The 17421-nt window shown below is 41.0% G+C and overlaps 1 protein-coding gene across 7 annotated transcripts in view; it reads left to right on the forward strand.

Moving 5' to 3' along the window:
- The first annotated feature begins 1026 nt into the window (after nucleotides 1–1026).
- The window catches only part of Lrrfip2 (LRR binding FLII interacting protein 2), a 110155-nt gene continuing 93760 nt past the window's right edge, over nucleotides 1027–17421 (forward strand). For all 7 annotated transcript variants that reach the window (XM_036193365.1, XM_036193366.1, XM_036193368.1 and 4 more), the window contains exons 1-2: nucleotides 1027–1296; nucleotides 2590–2661. The gene's annotated coding sequence lies outside the window, so the exon portion shown is untranslated. The remainder of the gene's footprint in view (nucleotides 1297–2589; nucleotides 2662–17421) is intronic.

A 17421-nucleotide genomic window follows, 5' to 3' on the forward strand; every position in this document is an offset into this window, starting at 1 on the left:
AGTTTGTCTTAGCACACTTTCCCCTGTGTGCTGAACCTCCAGGATTGATCTATAGTAACAGCCCCAGGAACGTTAAGGTTGATCAAGCCTTTGATGTCTCAGTGGGAATCGGCAACCCAGAAGTCCTTCTGGAAGCCATTAGACAAAATCCTAACATGGAATCTGTGGGCTTTATTCGTGGGTTTCTGAAATCTGCAGTCTTTGTAGGTGGGAGGTTGAGTCCAAGAGCATTTTGTGCCCTTTCCCCCAGAAACCTGCTCAGCTATCACTTCCTGCCAGAGGTCTTCTCTGACCATCTTCCCCAGCCAGAGACCTCACCCTCAAATTCTTCTCCTCATTGCTTGCTGCTGAGCTCCACGACAACCGGTCATTACCTTGTTTATCTCCTCAAGTTCATCCACTCAATTAGAAGGTAAGTTTCTTCGAGTGCCTTGAACTTTGAACCTGCTGGGTTTCCAGACACTTTGGGATCGAAGGACAGGTCCACGATTTGGTATGTATGTGTGTGTGTGAACGGTCTCACTATGGTGATTCAAACTCCCGCGCTCTGCTAGAGGCTTCAGGGCACCTGGGACAACAGGTGTAGGGCATCATACCTGGCTTTATGGTGGGAATGGAACCCAGGGCTACAGGTATACTAAGCGAGCACCCGATTAACTGCGCTACAGCCTCAGTTGGGAATTTCTTTAAAATCAGGTATTTTCATCTGGTTCCGCCACACCCACCCTCCACATCCTTTCCCACAGTCGGCGCGCCAGGTGTCTCACTTACCCCAAGCCCTCCCGCCAGACCGCTTAGAGACCAAAATTACGGTAAGTACGGCCTCGAGAGGCTCCGGTACCAACTCTCGGGAGCAGGCCGGGCCTGAGCGAGAGCGAGTCGCCTTCCCTGCCACCCGCTCCATCATCCGATACGACCCTGGCTCTCCACGGTCCAGGGAGTAGCCTATGTGCGGCGCGCGCCCGTCCACCCGCCGCCCGCCACAACTACTTCCGGGTGAGCGGGTCGCCGGCCGGTGGCCCCGCCCCTCTGCCCCGCCACCGCCGCAGCTGCAGCCGCCGCTCGGGCTGTGGCTCATCCCGGGTCTCGTTCGCCGTCCCGGCCGCGGCGCGGAGGGCACCCTGAGTGCGACTGCACGACCGGCCGCGGCGCGAGGAGCCCTTCTTCTGCCTCCCTGCGGCCCGCACGGTGGACGGTGTAGCGACCGAGTGTGGCCGCCGCGCCCCTTCCCCGCTCCCGGGCGGCCGCTCCGGCCCTTCCGGGCGGCGCCGCAGCCTCAGCCCGCTCCACAGGCAGGTAAGAGCAGGCGACGGGCCCGGCTGTCCCGAGGAGCTGCCCCGGGGCGGCTCCGGGCTGGGGTCGACTTAGCGGGTCGCCGGCTCCTGCTTCTCCCCCCCCCCCCCCCCCCGCGAGGAAAGACGGGGTTACGCCCCTTGGACCCGGCATCTCTTGGGACAGCTGGGTGCCCCAGCTCCCGTTGCTCCCAGCGCCACACTCCCTCAGACTCTGTCCTCAGTCTGTCCCGGGAGGAGCCGCCCCGGGAACGGTGTCAAGCCGGTGGAGGGCGTAGCTTTTTAAATGAGATTCCCCCCGTCTCTTGCTTCCTTCTTGATCTGAATTGAAGCGCGGGTTTAACAGGCTCAGGGCAGGACGGTCAGGGTTAATGCTTGACTAATACGGGGCGTTATTTACACCCACATTGTGGAGTGGAGTTCCATAGTTCCAGTCAGGCCTGGTTTGCCTTCGCTGTGGATATCCAGCAGGAAGCAAGGGACATAAGAAAACCCAAAGGAGAAAAGTTCAAATGTTTGCTTTATGTGTTCCCCCACCCCCCCACCCCGAGACACACAAACAAAATTATGGAACATGGCTAAAGGGCATCCTAAACTTTTATTATTTGTAGCTCTTCTTTATTTTTCCATTTAGTGACTCAGCATTTTTGCCACACAGTTTTTGTATAGTAGGTTGACTCAAAACTGTAAGGATAACAGAGTGGCTGCTATTTGTGTTATCACAATGGGAAGAGACGCAGTAAGGGAACGAGGAGATGGAGTGCAGGGTATAGATGGATACATTATTACTCAGTGGTTGACGTGTTCCAGAAGTAGGTGTGAAAAGATGCAATTACTGGAGAATGCATAGTGTTGTAGGGAGAGTTAGTTGGCCAAGTTTACCGTGGCTTGAATGTCTTGCAGAGTTAGCCTGATTTAACCAACATCATGCTCTGTTTAACAACTACAGAGAGACGATGACCTCGTATTTAATACACTCATACCGAATAAGAATTTCGGAAAGTGTGATTCATGTAGGAAGTTAGGTCACACTCAATGTGTGAATCATTGATACAGATCTTCACATTGAAATAGTGGAAAGCCAAGTTTGTTTCTCCCCGTTTAATTAGATAATTTTTACTCCTTTTATAGCAAGGGATGTATAATGTTTGGTTTTGTTTGTTGCTCTGTGGTTATTGTCATGCACTACGGTATGGAAATAAAACTTTAAAACTTGCAGAGTGTTTTGATTTATAATTCTTTGTTAGTTACTAAATGGTCTGCTGCAATTTAACCCCCTTCCCCTTTTTTTAACCAGATGTGGGAAGACAGATGAAGGGGTTTAGATGCCAAATAAATGCCAGTGGGAAGAAGAGCTACCAACACTAAGGTACGAAAAAGTACTGTGGGAGAGTCTGTTCTATATAAAATAGCTTTTTGAGTGGGAAGCTGTAGCACTTGGCATTCTATCCTGAAAAATGTTGAATGAGACTATGCTAACTTATGTTCTGTTCTGGAAGGAATGGTGTATTGAAGTTTTGGTTTATTTTTAGAATTGACTAATTTCAAACTAGAAATAACTTTTTATTGCAGCAATGTAATTTGATCATTTTAGTCTTTCAAAATGAGATGCAAAATAACTTTGAATCCTACAGTTCTTGTTAGTGATGACCTTGTTTGCTCGTTTTTTTGTTTTGTTTTGTTTTTAGAGACCTGCCTATTTTACTTTGATTGGCAGTTAGAAGTTCTATTGATTAATTGGAAAGTAGTATCAAGTTTACTTTATTGTTGTTCCTTAAGACAGACATTCCTTTAATTCTTTGGCTACATTTTGGCATCTTTTTTACTTTGGGTATCCATTCTTATATTCAGAGTGTTCCCTAATGTTGCTTTTTATTTTTTGCCCAGCTGATAGGATGATGACTTAAGAGTTTCTGTTCCTTGTAAACAGAGATTCCCTTTGGAAAATCCCTTGTGAAAGCCTTCATCGGGAACACTCTTGATGCATAAATACATAAGGGAAGTCTTTTTAGGTTAGGATTAAAGCATCTCCATAATAAAGTGAAAAGAGATAGAAAATATATTTGACAAGGTATTGCTCTTTTACAATACAAAAACAATTTTTTTCCCATTAATTTAGGAAGAAGGAGGGAGTGATTTCTTGCAAAGGTCTTTGTGAATTGCTGTCCTGTTCCTAGAGTGGAAAGGAGCAGAACTGATGATATGAGGATGGTAGGGTGATAGTTCTTAGGCATGGTACGAGCGTTGGTGAGGGTTATTTAAAAGGAAATACAATTCTTCTGTCCTTCTTCAAGAAGTGCTATCTATTGTCCCTATAAAACAAGGTGGTTTGTAGTCTTTTCCTTTTAGATAGTTGTTTTCTCTCTGGAGAGTGAATGGAATCGATCCCTTACCTGGGAAGACATACTACCTTATCCAGCTTGCAGATAAAGAATACTCTGATCATCATTCAAAGCTCAGCTTTTCATTTTTTATTTTATTTATTTATTTATTTATTTATTTATTTATTTATTTATTTATTTATTTATTTATTTTGAGGCAGGGTTTCTCTGTGTAGCTTTGGAGCCTTTTCCTGGATATCTCTCTGGCCTCGAACTCACAGAGATCTGCCTGCCTCTGCCTCCCGAGTGCTAGGATTAAGGTGTGCGCCGCCGCCACCACCACCAGCACCACCGGCCAAAGCTCAGCTTTTAAAACCTTAGAAGGAAAGGAATAGAGCAGAGTTTTCTCTATGAGTAAACTATCTTAGTCCTTTTCTCCATTTTCCCCCTGAAAGCTAATAGATAGGACTATCTTGGAAATGAGTGACTCCTATTGCACTTTGAACTTTAACCTTTCAAACTTTTGGTCAACAGTAAATTAGTCTAGACTTAAAAACAATTATATTTTAGACTAAAACCATAAATTATAAAACTGGGTTTATGTGCTATATGTTTTTGTTTGTTCAGTTATTTACTTATCCTGTGGTTGGCATGGGGAGCTAAGAGAGAATGTTCTTTCTTGGACAGTCACTGAGACTTGCAACCTGCGTGTGCTCTTGTTTTAGTCTAGGGGTAGGGGAAGAAATAGGTAAAAACAGAGACAGTGGAAAGAGGGACAATGACATACAAAGAAAGAAATGCTGATGGTGTGGGCTTAGCGACATTTGTAAACCTTTCAAAGATTGATAAAACATGTAAAAAGAATCTGTCACAAACTTTTGACCTTCCCATACACCTATCTCCTGTCCAAGCTACCATGGTTAATGGGCTTTTTGTTTGTTTCCTCCTCTAAATTCTCAGGTACATACACAGATGCATGTATTTACAAGTGTCGTTTACCTGTATTGTATCTGAGGTATTTTTTCTGTATAAGCACCTACTCCAATCTCATTTTACTGTAAAAAGACTGGATTTATTAATTTTCTGTAGTTTTACTAATTCCCTATTAGTAAACATTAGATCATTTTTGTTCTTCTATAAACAATGCTATAAGAACTTTTAAACAAGTATTAGGCAGACTATAAATATATCTATGGAATGTAGTTTTGAATATATGACTGTGAGGTTGATACTCAGGTTGTGAACATGAGAAATTCATTTTATACTAGACTTTACTTTATAATAGAAGCTAATGTTTTCTCAGTCACAAGAGGAGGAAGAATTAAAAATTACTTTATTGTGAACTGGGTTCATATCATGCATCTATTGTTAGTATTTGGGAGGCTAAGCCAGATGATTGAGAGTTTGAGACTACCATGGTCTGTACAGCATGTAATAAGACCTTGTCTCAAATAAAATTACAAATGTGTTTTGTAAGTCAAGATAATTTGGAATATGATTAATTTGAACTGGTAAATGTCAAAATACCATAGTTGAAGTCTGGTGTTGACAAACACAAACCACTTATATTTGGTAAAATGGCTGTACCTTATAGGCTTGTTTCAGAGTTTATGTTTTCTGTTAATTAAAAACTTACATATAGCTGGGTGTGGTGGCACACACCTTTAATCCCAGCACTTGGAAGGCAGGGACAGATCTCTGTGAAGTCTATATAGCCAGGTCTAGGCCTGCTATGGCTACATACAGAAAACAACAAAAAATAAAAAACAACTTTTAAATAGTTTATATTTTTGCTCTGCTAAAGCTAACTAGTAGTATTAGTCATAGGAGAAAGAAATGACCCACCGTTTCTTCATCTTCCACATCCTAGTTTGTTTGTTTAAAGTAGAATACATGATGGAACCTGAGAGCTAGAAACCCCTTTGCAATCCAGAGCACTGTTGGTGGATTCCTTTGTCAAAGCTGGAAGTAGGTATAGATTTAGACTTCATTCTGCAGAGTTGGTGAGCAGACTAAGGGAGTTTCAGACTTTAAATTTGAAGTTCTGTAGGTGACTCATGCCCAGGATGAGGTCCAGGAGCCTTTGTCCTTTCGGAATGAGAGACCAGAGAGAATAAGTACTGAGAGGCTCAAGTGTGGTGAAGCTGGAACTCATGAGTGGCACTTTCCCTGGATGGCGTCCAGGGTCTATTTTGAGGCTCTGTCAAAACTTGCCTGACAGATCTACCACATAACTGTAATCTGGCCTGGCCCTGCTGCAAGTCAGGAAGGCCGCGGTTAGGGAAAGCGGGGACTGCAGAAGAGGGTTAGGAAGACCATTTGCCTCCAGAAGAGTGAGGATCTGCTGAGCACGTCTATTACATATCCTAGCATCCAGGGGTTTCCTGTTATTTATTTATTTACTTATTTTGGGAAAAAAGTTTGCAGAGAACTAAAGAGGAATTTTTTAGAATAATGTGCATGAGAGGGAACATAGGATTGTCCCAGCTTAATGTTTTATAATCTGGTTCTAGGAGCACTTGCCAAGAATCAGTCAAAATGATTGACTGTGTGTGTGTGTGTGTGTGTGTGTGTGTGTGTGTGTGTGTGTGCGCGTGTGTGCGCGCGCGCGCGCGCATGTGTGCATGCACATGCATTGTTTTGGGTATAGGGAGGCCATATAGTTGAAATGGTTCAATTCAGAGTCCTTCACATTTGCCCCTGGGATCTTGGAATAACGACTGTTTTACAGGAGTTTTTGGTATTCACACAGCTAAATTAGTTTCTTATTCTATTTTTTTCCCAAGGAACTGTTGTGAATTTGTGTCTTTTATTTAATATTTTTTCCATTTTATTTATTTTGTGTGCGTGTGGGTGTGGGTGTGTAAGTTAGAGGACAATTTGAAAGAGTTGGGTGTTCCAACATATGGCTCCTGGGGATCAAATTCTGGGACATTTGGGGCAAGCAAGTGCCTTTACCCAGTGAGTCTTCTCCCGGCCCTGAAGTTGTACCTTTAAACTCTTGGTTTTTAGCAGACTCCATAGTTACCTTCTTGTGCTGTGTAGTGCTGCATGAAAACCTTGGCGTTGTCTATGTTTAGTGAGCACTTAGGTTAAAGTTCTTTAGGTGACCTCACTTCTTTGACTAGAAGCTGTTGAACAACTTACTGTTACACCCTGGGACCAAGGTTCATGTCTCCGTATTTCACTGCTGAGCTGTATTACAGTCAAGGGTTTCTGAAGGATTCAGCTTGCAAGTATAATTTATCGATGGTTTCCTGGTCACTTACATTAGATTAGATTGTTACATCAGGAATTTAGTTGTGGGGTCATTAGCATTTCATGATGATGCCCTTCAGGTTCAATGTAAGGAGAGCAAGATGAACGATGGTTTCTTTTTCTTCTGTTAGCTGGTTATTCCTATCATCTCTTCCTACTTTCAGGCTTTCTCCCCTAGAACAGTAAAGCAAAATGAAAAATAAAACACAGGGTGAGCTGAGAATGGTAAAAGGTCGGGAGAAACCTAAGATTGCATATCAAGGTGTTTTTATTTTTTGAGAAGTGAACTGCCACCTCTCTGTACCCCACCACGAACAGATCACAGTTCACTCTCCCCGTTGTCTTCACTTTGAACCTTGTATATATCTTAGGGTTTCTTCACATGAGCATCACGTCACATTTAATTTTTAAGCTGTTTGCAAGCAGTTTGTTATTCTTTCATAGTCTCATTTTCAAACAGAAACATTTTAACAGCTAGGAATTAAAGTATACTGTCTACAGACAGTAGGATGTTAGGATACTTATTTTCCTGTTAAATGGTTTAAACAATCTATGTTGAATAAAATTGAATAAATTTAGCAAACACATGTTGTTACTATTTTTTTAAAATAAAATTAAGTACTCCAGCTGAGAGATTCAATGCTTATAGTGTTAAAGATAGACATATATTTCCATTTCAAATGAATTTTTCCCCATGTTATGGATAATGCTTTATTTATGTGAACAATCAAGGAAATGAGGTCATTGTCTCCTTGTCTTGCCAAATTCATCCCTTGTAATCCATCCTGTTTTATTTTTTTGATTGTGGTAAAACTTAAATAACATTGCATATTGAGTTTTTCCATTCTTTTCATTGTGGAAAATGTATACAATGTAAAATTTAAATCTCTTCTACCTCATTTTTGAGTGCTGAGGACTGGGTCCAGGGGCCTTGCACATGCTACATAAACCCTTTGCCACCAATCTCCACCCTCACCCCTTAAACCATGTGTAATTCTACAGTTTCGTGGCATTACAGTACATTCAAATTGTGGTACAGCCATCCAGACATCTGTCTCCAGAGCTTTTTCATCATCTTGAACTGAAAACTGCCCATCAGACCACACTACTCACTTCCTCCGGCCCTTGGCAGCCACTTTGGTACTTTTGGCTCTGTGACTTAACTACTCTACTCTAGCTACCTCTCATATTTCTGGCTTATTCATATAGCATAATGCCATCAAAGTCATTCATGTTGAAGCATATATGTTTGACTTCTGTTGATTGCCATGTAAGTCTCCCACCTCGTGGTTATTGTGAACAGTACTGCCAGGGACATGGGGATATGACTATGCATTCAGGTCCCCAGTTGTTATTTAGTATATACCCTGAAAGGGAGCTGTTGAATTATGATAATTTTATGTCTAACTATTTGAAGAATCACCATGCTGTTTTTCACAGAGGCTGTACCATTTTTATATTCTGCCTACCAACACTTGTTATTTTCTCTTTTCTTTAAAAATTTTTTTTCCGTCATGAAAGCCATTTTGTTTTTGTTTTTGTTTTTGAGACAGGGTTTCTCTTTGTAACAACTCTGGCTGTCCTGGAACTCATTTGTAGACCAGGCTGGCCTTGAACTCACAGTGATCCACCTGCCTCTTCCTCCTGAGTGCTGGGATTAAAATCATGTACCACCATACCCAGCTTTCATGAAAGCCATCTTAATTAGTTTGTGAAGTATATCTCATTGTGATTTTGATTTGTATTCTCCTAATTACTAATGATGCTGAGTATCTTTTTGACACTTATTGGCTACTTCTGTCTTTGTAGAACATACTGGCCTTGTCTTTGTCTCTTTAGTGCTGAGATTAAAGTTGTGTCACCATACACCATACCTGGCCTATCTCTTAATTAAAAATTATTTTATGTGTATGGGTGTTTTGCCTCAGGTATGCCTATGCACCATGTGTATGCAGTAAGTGCTCTTGGAGGAGGCCAGATGACATCAGATCCCTTTTGAGCTGGAGTTGAGATGGTTGTGAGCTGCCATGTGAGCTGCCAGTCAAACTTATATTCTCTGGAAGAGCAGCCAATGCTCTTAACCACTGAATCATATCTCTAGTCCCACATCTTTTAAAAAAATTAATTATATTAGTATTTATTTATTTAGTATACACACACACAGGCACAGGGTAGGGGTATGTGTCTGGGTGCATGTACATGTGCTCACAGCATTCATGTGGAGGTTAGAAGACAACTTTGTGGAGGTTCTCTCCTCCCATGTTTACTTGGGTTTTTAGGGATCAAACTCAGGTCATCAGGCTTGGTGGCAAATACTGTCACCTGCTGAGCCATCTTATTGACCTTTAATTTGTTGTTGTTATTGAGTTTTAGTTCTTTATATATCCTAGATACCAACCTTTTATTTACAAATGTTTTCTCCTGTAGATTGCTTTTTTACTTTGTTGATTTGACAGGGTGCTTTGATGCACAGAAATTGAAATTTGGTGAAATCTAGTTTGTCTATTCCTTTTATTGCCTTTAATTTTGTCAAATTTAACAAAAAATGTTAAATCCCATGTCATGATGATTTTCCTGTGCGTTTTCTTTGAAAAGATTTATAGTTCATATAGTTAGGCTTTGATGCATCCTATGTTAACTTTTTATGTTTTGGTTATGAGATAGCCTTTGACAACCAAGCTGTTTCACCAGCCCATGAGTTAACTTTTGTATATAGTGTAATCTAAAGGGTCTGACTTTATCCAAGTATGAATTTATGAGTACCACTGTTTATTGCAAAGATGATTTATTCTCTTTTGGATGGTCTGTTGGCAATCATTTGATCATGCATATAGAGATTTATATATAGGTAGGTCTGCTTTATGTCAGTAACATACCATTTTAAATACTGTAGTTTTGTAGTAAAATTTTAAATCAAGAAAGGTTGAGGGGAAAGGGTTCATTTGGTCTAAAATTTGAGATCACAGTCCATTATGTGGGGAAGTCAAGGCAGGAATTTACAGCTCACATTCCACCCACAGTCCAGGTTGCTGACCTACTTGATAGCTTCTTCACTCTTAATAGAGTTCAGGGCCCAACCTCAGCAGTGGACTGAGTCTTAAGATAATCCCTTACAGACAAGCCACAGGCCAACCCAAACTAGGCAGTTACTCAGTTAAGACTATCTTCCCAGGTATGTCAAGTTATCAGTTAAAATTAACCAGCGTGTTGGGCTTTTGATAGAATTGCATTGAATTTGTAGATTGTTTTACCAATTTTGCTGTTTTAATAGTGCTGTCTTTTACTCTGTGATGGTGTGGATGGTGTGGATGGTGTCTTTCAATTTATTTATGTTTCCCTGATTTCTTTTGGCAGTATTTTCAATGTATAGACTTTGCTTCCTTGGTTAAGTTTATTCCAAAGTATTTTATTATTTTTAATGCTATCATCAATGGAATTGTTTTCTGAATTTCCCTGTTAGATTGTTGGTTTATAGAAATCTGTCTCTTTCCCTTCTTTCCTGTCTCCTCCCTCTTTTCTCCAGGGGGAACCCCCCCCCCACACACACACTTTGTGTTTGTATTAGTTTTTGTATTCTCTAACTTTGCTTAGTTTTTCTGTTCCAAGTTTTAAAGGTCAGAACTACTGTGTGCAATTATACAAACTTAGTGGCTTTAAACGGCATGTATTTGATCCCTGCTTCTATGTGGCAGGAGTCAGAGTGGTTGGGCAGTTGAGTGGGTTGAGCTGGCTTCTCTGCAGCATGCTGAGGCTGTACTGAGGCTGTACTGAGGGTGTTGACTCGGCTGAGTCTCACCTGGAGACTTACTTGAGAAAATCCACTTCCAAATTCATCTCGGTTGTTGCCAGGATTGATTTTCTTGTGGTTTAACATGAGGCTTCTTCCTCAACTAGAGACCTCTGACTGTTGTCAGCAGCTCCTGGGGCAGCCTGCAGTTGTCCGTAGTTCCTGTGTTCCATCAAGCCACCACAGGAAGCCATGCAACAAGTCAGCTAGCACCAGAGTCTTATATAACGTGATACAGTCACAGGCGTGCCGTCATCCTGTGACCTCTGCCATATTCCATTGGTTAGAAGTGAATCCTAGGTCCTACCTATCAGTGATACTTACACCATGATGACCACTGGAGAGGAGATTTAGGGCAGGGAGCCACTGTAGAATTTGTTTGCTATAGCTGGTTACAAAAACAACACATTGTATATACCCCCTTTGTTTAAAGAAATGTATGCTTTTAAATGTTACTTTCTTTAGAATTGCTGTTTGGTTTTGTTGTGATTTTGTAATTTTATTTTTTTTTTTTTTTTTAGAGATAGGGTCTGACTGTAATTTGTGCTGTCTTGAATTTACTATGTAGCCTGCACTGGGCTCTAACCGGTAGTGATCCTCTTGATTCAGCCACCCATGTGCTGGGAATATAAGGCATGAACCACCATTCCTGGCTTTCATTTCTTCTTTATGCTCTACCTTACCTCTTTGTAACATTTTGTAACTTTGAAGTCAGTAATTGATGTTTTCATTATAATTAGATACTGTTTATTATTCAGCTGCATATATTTTGATGCTTTCTGAATTTTTATTAAAAATTTGCATAATTTTCTGTTTATCTATTGCTTCTACTCACATGCTCCAACAGTTTTTCATTTTTTCCAGATTTTCCTATATTTATTAACATGTAACATAAGTAGCAACTAGTTTATGGAATATAGAAAAAATATGAAACAAAAAATGTTAAATAATAAAATGAGCATCAGTATTCTCACTACTAGGCTAGGAAAGTACATGTACCAGTTATCTGGGATGGGCCCTCAGGATTTCCTTCCCTGGCATCTCCTGTTCTCCACTGGTCACAGTCATAGTTACACATCAGTAGCTCTCTTGGGGGCTGCTGCTCCCCAGTTACTGTGGTTTCCTTCACTCTCGAATGCATCCCTACTCAGTATGCAGTTTAATTTGGAAAAACTGGAAGCTTGTGCCACCTGCTCTGTTTCGAACAGATTAATTGCTTTTTGTGGTGATGAGGATTGACCCTGGGGCTTTTTTGCATGTCAGGTAAGTGCCCTGCCACGTGTGACATCCGTGACTTATGTTAACCACTTTAACAATCCCTAAGTTTTGGTGACTTAATGCAGTCAAAGCTTCTTTTCCCTCACACTTATGTCCTTGTCTGCTGTGAGTTGGCAATCAGTTCAAGAATTAGCTTATTCCACAATCACTGAGGAATAAGCTATCTTATTCTATCCCTAGGGTCTTGGAGGGCCTCACTAGTGCTTTGCATCTGACTGGCAGATGCCAGGATAAAGAGAGGGAGTGTGGTAGATTTCAGAAAGTTTGGTGCCCACCTGGACCCTGTACTCTTGCTCATACTGCATTGATAGAATGCCGTGAAATGACGGTACTCAGCTCCCAGGAAGGATGAAAATATAACATAACTCTGGGGTCCAGGCAGAAAAGGAGAACAGCCTGGCAAATGGTTAAGCCAGTCTTTGTCACGGTGTGTCTCTTTGGTATATTGTTTGGCTTTGGAAAACTGAGTAACTATGGAAGGAAAATCCATTTTGCCCACTGCTAACTAGATGAAGGCTCCTGAGAGTGGAAAATTGGAAGATTCTTCCTCAAGCCCTTAATGGGTATATTTTTGGGAAAACTTGTTCATGAGTTCTGAGAAACACATGGCTCATAATAATCAAGCTGTCTATTGTAGCTGAAATGTTTACAAGGTATTAATAAAAACCTGGAAAAATGTGGTTAGGGAAGCAGACTGCTTTGTATGCATTTTGCCTCTGAGCACATCATATTCTGGTTCTTGGGGATAGATAAAAGTCCAACACCCTGTTGTGAAGTAGGTCAACCTATCTAGGCATCAGAGGAAGGGTCCACAACTCAACATGGAGTCAAGGCAGACTGAATTTGGATGAAAACCTGCACAAGATTTAGGTTAAAGGGACATCCCAAAGACTGGGAGTCTAGTAGTGACAGTGGTCCTCTGTTACGTTTTTTGAATTACATGGCTTCAATTTTTTTTTTCTGGAATAGCCATCATCCCACTAATGACCCCTAATGTATGTTCGTGTTACATTTATTTCTCATATGCTTAGGTCTTTTAATTGTCCTCTTTGATTTAATGAAACATTTTGATAGCTTACTGGGAAAGCTTGTAAATAGGTGAAGTTTTTTTTTTTTTTTTTTTAAGATTTATTTATTATGTATACAGTGTTCTGTCTACATGTCAGAAGAGGGCATCAGATCTCATTACAGATGGTTGTGAGCCACCATGTGGTTGCTGGGAATTGAACTCAGGACCCCTGAAAGAGCAGCCAGTGCTCTTAACCTCCGAGCCATCTCTCCAGCCCTGAAACAGGTGACGTTTTGAGCCCTTACATATCTGGAATGTCTTTCATAATCAAGTTTGAGAAGAGTAGGGCTTGATTGGGTTATAGGCCATTTGTGGGTTGCCTGTGATTTTGCTTCATGAATTTATCTTCTTGCTTCCAGAACTAGAAATCTGAAGGCATTCTAACCGTCAACTTCTATGATTATTTTTCCTAGTCTCAGAGGCCTAGTATTATCTTATTTCCAGTGTTTGAGTTCACTGTGATAACCCACTGTTGCACATCTTGGTGTGAATCAGACACTGGTGTTGAGCTGGCCTTTTCAGTCTGGCGGTTGTCCTCAACTGTCCTTGTTGGAAAGTGTACATGTTTCCTTGCTTCACAGTCTCTCTCACCCCCTGCTCATCTTTCTTTCCTCAGTTTCTCAGCTGTCACCACTGCAGACCCTACTCCTTCTGCTTATATAAACTTGGAGTCTTCAGTTTGTCCTTTTTTCCTTCTGTTTCCTGTACTTCACTTTCCACTTTGTCTGAGGTTTAAAGATTATTATTATTATTATCGTTATTAATTTGAGATGAGGTTTCTCTGTGTAGTCCTGGCTGCCCTGGATCTTGCTTTGTAGCCCAGGCTGGCCTTGAACTCACAGAGATCTGCCTGCCTCTACCTCCTGAGTGCTGAGATCAAAGGCGTGCGCTGCTACCACTGCTGCTGCCACCACCACCACCGGGCTGAGATTATTTCTTACCTATCACAACATTTACCCATTTAAAGCCATAGTCTTTGTGGTGGTTCTAATGAATTCACACAGCTCTCTAGCCACCACCACCACTGTCCAACCCAGAGAAGAATCCACTCCCTGTATGCCCTCCTTCATGCTCTTGAAGGTTGTGTCTGCTTTCTGTCTTTGTGTGCCCCCTCTAAAGAACATTTCATGGAAATATCTGCAGTGTGTGATCTTTGTTTCTGGCTTGGCATGAATAGTGTCTTGGAGGTCTAACTGCATATTATAGGAGACCTTTAAGCGGTGTTTTTGTTTTGTTTTGGTCTTGCCCTTATGCCTGCCATTTAGAGATGCTGCACAGCTCTGTGGAGGTCAGAGTGCTTATTTCTTGTTGGAGTCACTCTCTACAGGTCCTTATGCTGTGATAGTCACTGCTGGCTATCCCCAGTTGACTCTTCTCCATTTAGCTTTATGCATCTTAAATATTTATTGAAGTTACAGCCTCCCACTGTTACCATGCCTCAAATCTTAGGATTTATTGGAGTTTAAGGAAGTAAATGAAGGTAACTGTGGTTATTCTTCTATGTATAACCAGAACTCAAGTCTTAAATTTTTTTTTATTACATTTATTTGTGTGCTTGTACATGTTTGTAATACTCGTGAGCCATGATGTGGCTGTGTAGAGGAGTTGGTTCTCTCCTCCTTGTGGGTCTTGGGGATTGAACTCAGGTCATCAGGATTGGTAGGAAGTGCCTTTACCCACTAAGTCATTTCTTTGGCCCTCAGCTTTTTATTTTAAAGACATTAAAACATTAGCAATTTATGTTTGAAATTGTGATCATATGTGTTTAAATTAAACTTTGAGTATGAATTAAAAAAAATCAAATTAATTGCTTTGAGGATCCTCATAGTCCCTTCAGTGTTGGAGGTCAAGACCCACAGTCTGCCGCCCTCCTATCTAGCTGTTCTATTTCATTGTGGAAGTTAGACTGGTAGGCCTTATTTTTTTCTGTAATAAATGGCAAACAAAATCAGTTTTAGTGAGGTTACTAGTTCTCATTTATTCATTCCACATTTACTGTACATCTTGCTGTGCACAGGCTACATGACACAAAAACATGGGTAAAGGGCCTGGCTTGTTAGCTCAGTCATAGAGTGCTTACCTAGATATGCAAGATGGGCAAGGTACAGAATTCTCAGCCGGCTGTTCTCTCAGACTAAATGGATCTCTCCTCTATTTAGTTTATTGCTATAGTCTCAATGTTGGTTATTATAAGTTGATTGTTTCTTTTTGTATGTGTATTATGTGTGTATGGTGTTCTTGTGTGTATGTGTGGGTGTACATGTATGTGGAGGTTAGAGGTTGAAGTTCTTAGCTGCTCTCTACATTATTAAGGCAGTGTCTGTCTGTGAACCTGGAGCTTGCTGATCACTTATCTAACTAGCCAGCTTGCCCCAAGGATGTGTTGGGATTACATGGGGGCATGGGTGTAGAGGGAGTGGGGACACATCCACTTGTCCCTTACATGGCTGCTGGAGATTCAAACTCCTGTTTTTACTCTTTTACAGCAAGGGCCTTAGTTTCTGAGCTCTCTCTCCTCAGCCCAAGGTTGATGCTTTTCTGCTAGGAAGCAGCTCTGTCTCAGCTGTTAATGTGAAGGTTTAATCAGCAGCATTTAAAGCTTAAAGGTGAAAATGTGAATAATATCTTTGCTATTATTTATATGTGCATAGTTTAGCACATTTGCCCACTTGTTTCATATGCCATTTTCCACCTTTCTACTGAATAGGCATATTAAATTTGCCTCCTCTTTTTCTGTTTCTCTTCACTTTTCTGAGGCTGCCATTTATTACATCATGTTCATCAGCTGTGACTTAAAGCTGTTCCTGTCAGCCTGGGCCATTTTCTGTTTTGTTTTATTATAGATTAAAAAGAAATTGGGACAGTCATATTATTCATGTGATTTTGTTTTCTTTATTATTAATCTTTTTAATTTAGTTTTAAAAGATTTATTAATTATGTGTATGTGTCTGTGTCAGAATGTACATGTCAGTGCCAATGCCCTTGGAAGTCATAGTTGGATCAGAAATGCACCTTGCTCAGTAAGAGATCTGAAGCGGTGTCGCTCTTGTTGCCACAGTTGCCTCAGCCTTCCAAGTGCTGACCTCGTAGCTGTGTGCCACCACACCTCACTTGTGTTTGTGTTTGAAAGGTATACTTTCTCACCTACCCCCCTCAGCTCAGCTACAGACTAACTATACCCAGAGAAATGACGTCTGAGCCTTCCTTTGACACCTTCTCCTTGTTACATGGATTTCACAGCCTTTGCTGCTTTTGGTATCAGTGATAATGAATTTCTGTCGCATGTAACAATTTATAGAACTTACCTGTTTGAGCTTCTAAATGACACTTGTGACACAGGAATGAATTTAATAAAGAAATGCAAGACCTACACATTGAAAACATGATGCTGTAGAGCAAAATCAAGAGGACCAAGATGACTGAAAAGAGTTCCATCACTTTGGGTTGGGGGTTTAATATTATTAAAGTTGTACCCAAGTGACTTATAAAGCTATTGTAATTGCTATTATAATTCAGGGTGACAAATTGTCTTAAAATTTACATGGATGTGCATAGGATTTGCATGCCAGAAATTCTAAAGGAATAAGTTATAAGTTGGATGACTCTCTTTTTCCAATGGTAAAACGTTATACAAAGCCCCACAAACGAAGATGGTGTGGAACAAGCATAAAGAAAAATACATAGATTGATGGTATGGGACCAAGTAACCCCAATCTGCCTTTACTTTTATAGCCCGGTGATTGCAGAGTTCTGTTTACTTATGTTATTAGTGTGTGTGGTGGGGGTGGAGCGTGTGGGCGAGCCATGGTGCAGGTTTGTGGTAAGAGAACAACTTTTGTGGACTTGATTTTTTCCTTGTACCTTTCTGTTTGGGAATTTCCTTGTACCTTTGTGTTTTGGGAATTGAACACAGGTCCATTGGCAGGCTTGTTGGCAAGCACACATACCCAGGGAGCCATCTTCGCCCACCACCTGATTTTTTTTTTTATAAGACTAACATGGTATTTTACTAGAGAAAGAGGAGTATTTTCAACACATAGTGCCAGTACAAGTAGATTTTCACACCCAAAAGAATGAAGTTTGATCCCTAACTTATGCCATATTCAGAAGTTAACTTCATGAATAATAGAAGCAGGAGTAAATATTGTGTCCTTGGGATAGGCAGTGGTTTCTTGGATATAATACCAAAAGAAGCAACAAAGGAAAGATAAATAGTCCTTCTTTAAAATAATTTTTTCTTTTTAAGTGTAAGAGTGTGTTGCCTGCATGTATGTGTACCATGTGTGTGCAGTGCCCACAAAGTCCAGGAGGCATCAGATCCCCTGGGACTGGAATTACAGAGGGTTGTGAGTCATCCATCGTATGAGTGTTGGGTATTGATCCTGAGTCCTCTAGTGGAGCAGCCAGTGCTATTAC

This window comes from Onychomys torridus, chromosome 7, assembly GCF_903995425.1.
Source record: "Onychomys torridus chromosome 7, mOncTor1.1, whole genome shotgun sequence".
NCBI classification, from domain to species: Eukaryota; Metazoa; Chordata; class Mammalia; order Rodentia; family Cricetidae; genus Onychomys; species Onychomys torridus.